The sequence below is a fragment of the Oryzias latipes genome, chromosome 4 (genome assembly GCF_002234675.1).
Source record: "Oryzias latipes chromosome 4, ASM223467v1".
In the NCBI taxonomy this organism is placed as follows: domain Eukaryota; kingdom Metazoa; phylum Chordata; class Actinopteri; order Beloniformes; family Adrianichthyidae; genus Oryzias; species Oryzias latipes.
The window spans coordinates 2,528,264-2,537,295 of NC_019862.2; positions in this window are offsets into that span (position 1 = coordinate 2,528,264).

Below are 9,032 nucleotides of genomic sequence, written 5' to 3' on the forward strand. Positions count from 1 at the left end.
AAGCAATGGACACAAGACATGGACCTTATGAGGCCCAGGAGACAGAGATATTGTGTACAGACATGTGGAAAAAGTGGCCTTCATAACTGTAGAGCGGGTCAGCTGACATTAAACCTTGGTGTTTCTGGAGCAGACAGTCTGGCCGCTCTTTTCACCTAAACTCGCCCTGTGCAGCTTGTCCTTCTTAAAGAGGGGATTGAGGTGGATTGTAGCAGTGCTTCGCTCGCTTTCGCTTCTTCTTTACTGCTTGGATAAAGTGCTGTTTGTTGAAGCCAGGCCTTTAGGTTGGAGATTTTGGGATTAAATCCCAAAGACTGAGGCCAGCACTTTCATCCTTTATTTCCTCTTCCTATCAAGGCCTTATCTCTTCTGCTTCCATGCTTCATGCCATTTTCCCAACTTTGGCATTCAGTTTTCCAAAATTGTACTTGTCCTGAACGTTAATTCAATTATAACTGACCAAAAGTTGAACCTGGTCTTTGTTAGCATTGATAGAGGGAGGTTTTCTGAAGTAACGCAGGTGAGGAAATCATCACATATGTTAATTCACTGCCCTTGTCCTCGCTCACCTTGCCAATGACAACAATAGTGAACCTGCATCTCTGTATCACTTTAATTAATCTGCTGCATGACTAATTAAAAAGCTGCATTATCCACACAACCACAGAGCGGTGGTGACGGGAAAGGGTCACGCTGACAGACGGCACTCTGGCGGTGGTGTGATTGTGACAGCCGTCAGCCCCTGCTGCTCTACTAATGTCAGAATGACAAGGGCTGCTTTTCTGTCTTCTTGGAAACGAATGGACCACAGCTAGACAAATAACGGGTGGACAGACACAGAGTGATTACAGCTGCGGAGGGGTTTATCTTTGTAAAAGGAACATTAAAAAATTAAACAAAGCTTTAGGAAACTAAATCGAGCTGAAAAGTACATCAAACAAAGGTGTAACTACAATCAAATGACATTGGTGTTACACATTTTTACCTTTGCTAGTCTGAAAACGTCAAGCACCCTTGACTTTCTACTATTTCTCCTTTCTGGCTCCACTCTCCTTCAATCACAGTAGTTAAGCCCTGGTTAAAATGCAAATGCATACCCACAATGCATCACTGTTATGAACCTTAAAGAAAGGGTAACAGAAAGTGTTTGTTATGCTAGGCACTTTAACATTGGGAGTTGGGTCATCTAGACCCACTAGTGCTCTGAACCTTTTTTCTTCAATGATTTGTGATCTTCACTGGTGTCCATGGATTACATGAAATCTTTCCACCTTTATCCACCTGTGTTTGGTCAGTTACTAACTGACCAATCTGATACCCCAGTTAAACTTAGAACATTTGAAACACTGGAAACAAATTTTCCCGAGTCTGCTTTCAATGATAGGGGGGTGGGCTTCCAACAAGCTCACTCCTGATTGGTGAGAGTGGTTGCCATGGCTTGCCATGGCTTTCAGACAGAATGGCTCCTATGGTTTGTCTCTCAGGTGGTCGGTTAGTTTGTTGGTCGGTCTGTCACCTTCAAGTCATGAATGTTTCACTCGCTTTTGTCTTTTCTTTTACTGGCAAAGGAGTAAAATGTTTCACTTTTCCAAAATATCATTGAGTTTTTGTGAAAATTGTTTTTTAAAAACCGTATTTGTCTGAATGGATCAGTGAGTCCCTCAAAAGCCTGTTAAAGAACAATTAGTAAAGCCTCCCATTGCCTATTAAGTGTGAGGTGGAATCATCTGGAAATCCAAAGTGGACCATGGATGTTGTTTATCTGCACACTGGAGTGACTGCAATGGTTAAAAGACAGCTTGAGTCAGCAATGAAAGCTGATGAGAAGAGAGGCTGCTGTTCTTCACCTTCATTTTGACTTGATTTGTTAAGTCTGACAATGGAACTGACAGTCCAATGGGTTCGGCTCCCATTAAACATTTAAGAGGAAAAACAGACTGTTTTCTCCATTATTCTCTCCACTGCATGTGCTGCATTAAACATTGTTCACTAATCTACAGGCACTCTTCTATTGGTTCCTATTAAACACTACACCTGTGTCTGCTGCTGAGCTGAGCTGACTCATCATAGTCAGAGAATACCCGTATTCTTTTGGAATAAATGAATGAATAGAAACATGTTACAGGAGAAGAATGAGAACTGATTCAGAGCCAAGCAGAGCAGCATCAGGGACAAATGTTGACTTTTATCCTCACGCAGGCAGTTCTTCTCTTTTCCTTACAGTCCATTTCACCTCTGGGTGTGTTTGTCACTTAGGCTCCCTGGGCCATATTCACACAGCCTCTGCTCATCTGGAAAACCTCATGTTCCTCCCTTTTTCCATACCAACCACTGCTTTTGCAAACGTATATTACCTTTAACTGGACCCCCCCTCCCTCCCTCCCACACACACACACACACTCCATGGAAGTAACCTACTCACCTCATATTTTCTTTGATCCCATCAAAGCACAGGTACAGTAATCTGTATGTTTATTGTATATCCAACATAAATAGGTTTGATGTGATCAGAAATAAATCATCCCTGACTGTGTGAATATGACCCATATATATTTATTCATATTTATTGATGTTTGTTCTCATGAATTTGAGTCATATTGCTGTATTATTTGATTTACAAGACAAATGATCATTAAAGCAAACCTTTGCTTGGATCTGTTATGTGTTGGTCTTTGTGGTTGTACTTCTCCTCACATCACAGTCGGTTGCATATATGGGCATTTATTTCACAGACAGCTCGTCTTCCATGCTGTAAGAAGACACAGTAAAAAGAAATTATTGTAATGACAACACAAACACATACATCTGCACATGAGGGTGATTGAGGACAAAACAATCCCACTGTAAAAAAAAAGAAAAGAAAAAAAGCACAATACCAAACAGATAAACATAATATGGAAAGGCAGGAGAATGGTTTTGGGGGGCTCAGTCTACCATTTAGGGCGGCTGCAGCCTCAAGATGCCGCTAGCTTTGGCACTCGGGGACGGGAGTTTACCAGAGGGAAGAGTGGCGGTCAAGACAGCAGCACCTTCCAGCCTTCACATACAAACTACATTTCACTCTGTAACAGAGATGTTTTGAAGCCAGGAGGAGAGTACACTCTTCTTAGGGTTGGTAAAAGTTTTTGAGGCCAGCGATTCTTAATGTTTTTCTATCTTCCATCTCTAAGACTCTGACAGAGTCGATACCTTATGACAAAACACTCAGACTTGGTCTAAAAAGTATTGCTTTTTGGTCTAAATCAAAGACGGAATGATTCCAAGTTGCCATCCATTTTCCTCACATGTTCAAAGAATGACTAGTTGGGCAAGTTTAAGACCTCAAGCTTTTGGTCAAGCTGTGACTGTCTCTCAGCCTGAGTCTTAACTCCCCACTCTCTCTCTCCACTAAGCTCCCACAGCCCACCTCTTCCTCTTTGCTGCTTCGAAACAGTTGGATAAATCCGTAATCCTCCAATCCTGATTGCAGAAATCTGATTATACAGCATCCAAATAGGTTTGCATCCACAGAGGGTTTGGATAAACACACCGGCCTTCAGTCCACCCGTGGGTTGCTGATGCATCCAGCTGCAAAAATTCCCGTTTTCCCGTTCCTTAGCAGGGAAAAAATGTTGTCAGTTGATTTGATTTGATTTGAAATGGTTTATTTCAAGCAATTAAGTAGAAAATAATACACAACAGCAATATAATCATCAGTTATACATTCATACAGTAACTAATCAAACTTAGGATAATTAGACATATTAATAAATATTGCTTGAAAGGGAGTGGAAGGAAGCAAACTTATATAATCCCACCCCGTTATACTATAACCATTTTATTACATGATTTATCAATATCCGGTTCCTAGCTTTTATCAGACAGAATTAAGAATCATAAGGTATCGATAAAGCACATGCCAAAGATTAATTACTTAAGTATTACGTCAAAAATAACTATTTTAGAAATCAACATGGCAAATGCAGATCAGTCATCTGGAATATATGCAGATTATGTTACTTATAAAAGCCATTCATATGAATACAACATAATACTATATCAGTAAAGTAGACAACACTGTTTCAGGAATTTTCATAGCAAAATTTCATCAAGTATCAAAAGTTAAAAACATGTGCAAAATTATGCTACATTAGGAAAGATTTTTGAATCAATTTATCAAGTTTTGGAGAAAGTGAAGTAATATCATTAAAAGTCAATCAATTTAACAATTTTCAATAAGTGATTAATCATTTGTTTTACTTTTTTTTTAAATATTGTTTTTTGTATTTTTTTATTTTTTTATAATAAGGTAATGCCGTAGGGGGAAAGTAAAAAGGGTCCATAACTGTCGATTGTCCAAGGTTGGTATTTCTTCTTTTACTGATAACAGCCGTTCTTCTGGGTTCAAAACAGAGTTAATAGTTCTCTTCGATGTTATGTCTGCAGACATTAGATTCAGGTCCATATCCTTCTTCAGCTGATATCCACGACGGTGAAAGTTGAGGTCAAGTTGTCTGCAGGTCAGAACTCTGCTGTTATTCAGGTTACGTCAGACATACAGAGAAAGTGATGAATCCACGTGTCATAATTATTTGGCTCTTTGGTTTATTACTCCATGTTGTTTCAGACGACCGTGATTAAACACTTTTCAAAGTCTTTCATGGTGTTCACAACCAGAACCTTGGACCGGTCCTCTGGACCGAGCGGTTTGACGTGAATCCTGCAGCCTTTAACCCAAGTGTTCTCAATCTGCTTACGCTTCCTGAGAAGCCGTGTATGTTTTGAGATTTCAGCATTCCTTCTGGTCAGATGGTCGTTCAGATAAGCAGCCGAACCTTTCAGTTGTTTCCTTTGGGTCATCAAAGCTAGCTTGTGATTATGATTCACAAACCTGATGAGGATCGCTGGTTTATCCGTCTCCTTCCTCCTGGGGAGCAGGTGGCAGGTCTCGATGGTATTGAGATCCAGGGAAATCCCTTTAGATGTGAGAAATGAATGTATTTGCTGTTCCAGAGACTCTGCACCGATCTCCGTATTAGCACTGCTAGCTATGCTAGCGCTAGCATTAGCAGTGCTGGCTCCTGCTGCATTCAGCTTCGCTCGAGACTTGATTGGTACTCCAGTGAGAATGACATTATTCATCCTTACTTGCTATTCCAAATGCTGCGGGCATCAGGTTGTAGAGAACACTTATACAACACGTAAAGGTAAGTAGGGATGAAGTAGGTCAGATGCAGGTGTGTCGTACCCATTTCTTATTTTTTCAAACCCTGTGCATACGCAGGGAACCTGTTAGTGCTGTTCAAGTGAAAAGGCGGGGGGGTGCTCCTTGCACGCCCCTCGTGTGTCCCTTACTGCAGCCTGACTGTTAGAAGTGAAAAAATTAGACAAATAAATTGTAGTTTGTGTGGACATCCTGCGGGGATACTACAGGCAGTTGTGTCCCCATGCATGCAGCATTAGGGCGCGGTGAGTAAAGAGCCAATACTCGCACCTCACTAATGACTGGAGTGCTTTGTAAAGGCCTCCAAACGACAGCATCACCTGTACATCACAAGTGCATGTTACATTCCATTACCTTTGCCACGATACATTTACCACACATACGACAATGGTACATATGCTTTTTCCTGACCCCCTTGAGATGGCCGCATGACTCTCAAGGGAACTGCAAGTCACCCCTGTGTTCCACTCAGAATGTCTACAACCCTCCACAGGCCCAGACAACCAAAAATCCTCCCATAGGGGTGCAAGTCAACAGTGACATCCCTCATTTCTGTGGTTAAAGCCTACGTTTCCCCATCAGTGAAAATAATTGGCCATTGTTCCTATATCTAACCCACTGCTGCCTTTGTTGAGCTTTCACAGTGAACAAATGTGGAAACGTTTTAATAATGTTCAATTCCTGAAAGCTTCTGCACAGCTGTGAAAATAAACACTGCTTCAGCCAGAGTTACTATCTACACAAACAGATTTCAAACAAAACAGAATGTTAATCCACTTTTTCTCAACAGATTTATTTATAATAAAAAATCTTTGTTATATGTTCTTTTCCTGGATTTTAATAAGTCCACTTTAGCTTTCATTGGGTTCATTTAATCAAAATGTTTGGGTTTTAATATTCAGATTTAGTAACAAACCTTGTGTGAAGCAGAAAAACATCTAAATCTGCCAAAATATTGAAGGAAAAGTTTCACTTTTGCCTTAATTTTCACTTGTTCCAACCACTTTCAGATGAAGCAACAAAGTAGTTTGCTAACAGAAAATCTGTCAGAGTTAAAAAGTGAAGGATTAATTAAAGAGTGGGGAGACAAGGACAAGACACCCAAACAAAAATTGTTTGTGGTCAAGAAATTATAAATCCAGCTTCTTTTATTTGAGGCAGTTGGCGAAGGTGAAACCGTGGAACGCTTTGCCATTGAGCGTTCTGCAAACCTCTTCAGCATCCATTTTTAACATTTTTAAAACTCATTTTTATAACCAGAAGTTTAACCTAGCATGAGTACTGGTGTATTTTATTTTGTTTATCGTTTTGCTTTTATCGGTGTTTCTGTTTTTACTATGTTTCTGGTTTTATATTTGATATTATAATACTGTCTCTGATGTTTTTCTGAACATCAGAGTTTTGCAAGATTAAAAACTGAAAGATAAAAATCAATCACATTTCTATTATCTGTTTTAGTCTAGCGATGAGAAGAGCCTCCTTTAGGCAGTCACTTATGCCTCTGCTGTTGTAGAGCAATAAGGGATCAATACTAGCATGCATCTGACAAGTGTTCATGAAGCTTACGCAAAAACATCTGCCATAGTGAGTAAGTAACATATAAAATGGACTGTATAGCAGGCAGAGATTTATGCTGTGCAATAATATGTAACTCAGCAATGATGATAAATCACAGGCCTGAAAAGACTGTACATCGTAACCTTGTTCATATGGTCGATATCAGGCTCATCTAACAGGCTGTAGAATCGATTGGAGTCCGTGTTATCTCGTATTATTGCTTAATGATAAAGCTCAGAAAGATAGTCTAAACCAAACAGGTTGGGAAGGCTTAACTTGAGAGTGTCCATCAAAATTGTTCTTTCATATACATTTAATGAAAACATATAATTTCCAGCGAAATGAAGCCAATTCAATCCCTATTTTTTGTTTGCACCCTCAAATCCATCCTTTCATTCATGACCCAGAGCCCTTGGCCATAGGTGAGGGTAGGAACATGGACTAACTAGTTAACTGAGAGGAATAGTTTTTGGCTTGGCTCCCCTTCACTTTAACACATCAGTACAGCAACTGGCGTATTGATACGGCCACAGAAGTTTTAAGAAAAAGTTGGAATTTTAAGGCGACCGGAACATTTTTCTGACATCAGTCAGTGGTTGGCTGAGCACATTTAGTGGTCGTGTGTGGCAGGAAGGCAGCAACTCTATCACCCTCCTATGCGTATAGGAGGGTCTCCAAGGTCCCCAAAATCGTCTGATGATCAGCTGATTTCTGACCTGGGTCCTCTGGGTCCTGGCTCCTCCTTTGGCCCGCGTCTCTTTGTCCAATGCCTAGTGGCCCAAATGGCTGCTGTCCAGTACAGCTGAGCTCGCCTGCCCTGTAGCCTTGGGGCCTTACGATGGGGTTACCTGTGCTCGGAGGGGGCTTCCTCTGCACCTGGCCATGTGGGTGGGCGGTCTCCCTCACTTGGGCTGGGCGGGTCTGTTTCATGTTATTTTACCAAGTTGGGAGTTACAGTTATTGTGAATACACTAAGGTGGCTAACGTGTAGTGTGTTACAAAGAAAGTTGGGTGTTATTGTGAAAAAAAAATTAACCAGTTAACATGTAACAATGTCAGACTGTGTTTTTTTATGTGCTACCGACAAAATTAACAAGTAAACAATTTACTTTTAAACTGAAAGAGAAAATGTTCTTAAAATGCAAGATTATGAAACATCCAATTGTTTACTGTGAAATGTTGACTGTGGATAAAGAGGAATTACAGTTATGGTGAATATTCAGGATTAATATCTGAAGGTAGATGGAGGGATGGGCTTAGATAAACATTGGCTTCTGCCTATTCCCTTTTCAAACATGCATTTGTGTAGTTCAGTCTAACAGTCTTTTTAATTTTTATGTTTAATTTTTTTTTTTTTATTATTGGCTTGTATTTCTCTGGGTGTTTTGTTTTAAATTTTTTGAAATACCCAATCCAAAATCCCAAAATAGTTGGGAGTTAGTGTAGTCACAGTCCTGTTTGCTTTAGCGTTAAAAGTCTGTTTTTTTACGTGTTGCTAACACGATTGGGAGTGATGACTGCAGTTACTAACTTTTTAGTGATTTAGCAGAAGTCCCGGTCAGTCTGTGCTGATCTGTGTCCTGTTCTGCAGTTACTGTCCTGTAACAGAGGTTCCTGTGTTGTGGTGTGTGTGTGTGTGGGTGTGTGTGTGTGTGTGTGTGTGTGTGTGTGTGTGTCCTCTCGGGCCGTGAACGCTCAGTGACTCAACTCTTTTGGAGGTTTCATTCTTATTTGTCATTCAGGGCGTTTTCCTCTCCACTGTCACCCTTTGCTTGCTTAGTAATACACTGAAAACCCTTTGGTCTAATCTGTTAGCTACTTATTTGGGCTGCTGTGACATTAAAGACAATTTTGTCTTAATAAAAATATGTATTGAGTTATAATGTTTTTTTTTTATATTTGAAATGAATTGGACCACAGCCATAGTAATTCATTAACTCAGTTCCTCACAAGTTGCTGTAAGTTGAGTAACCCTGGTGTTTAGGAAACCCAGTCCTTCATGTTGACCATTTTACCCTGCTTTAGGAAGCCTGATTCAGTTCATCCTCAGGCTCTGCAGAAGGACGATGATGATGAGGACAGTCATCCAAGGCAGGTGTGTTTGAGCAGAATAGGACTACAAAATGGCAGGACAGTGTCTGAGGACAAGGTTTGGGAAACGGTCCTTCAAACAACCTTGATTTTGAGTTATTCACTGATTTGTGGAGAGTATTTGCAGAATACTTTCTTACTTTCTCAAGCTTCAAAACTTCCAAAGGTCAGCCCTTTGTTT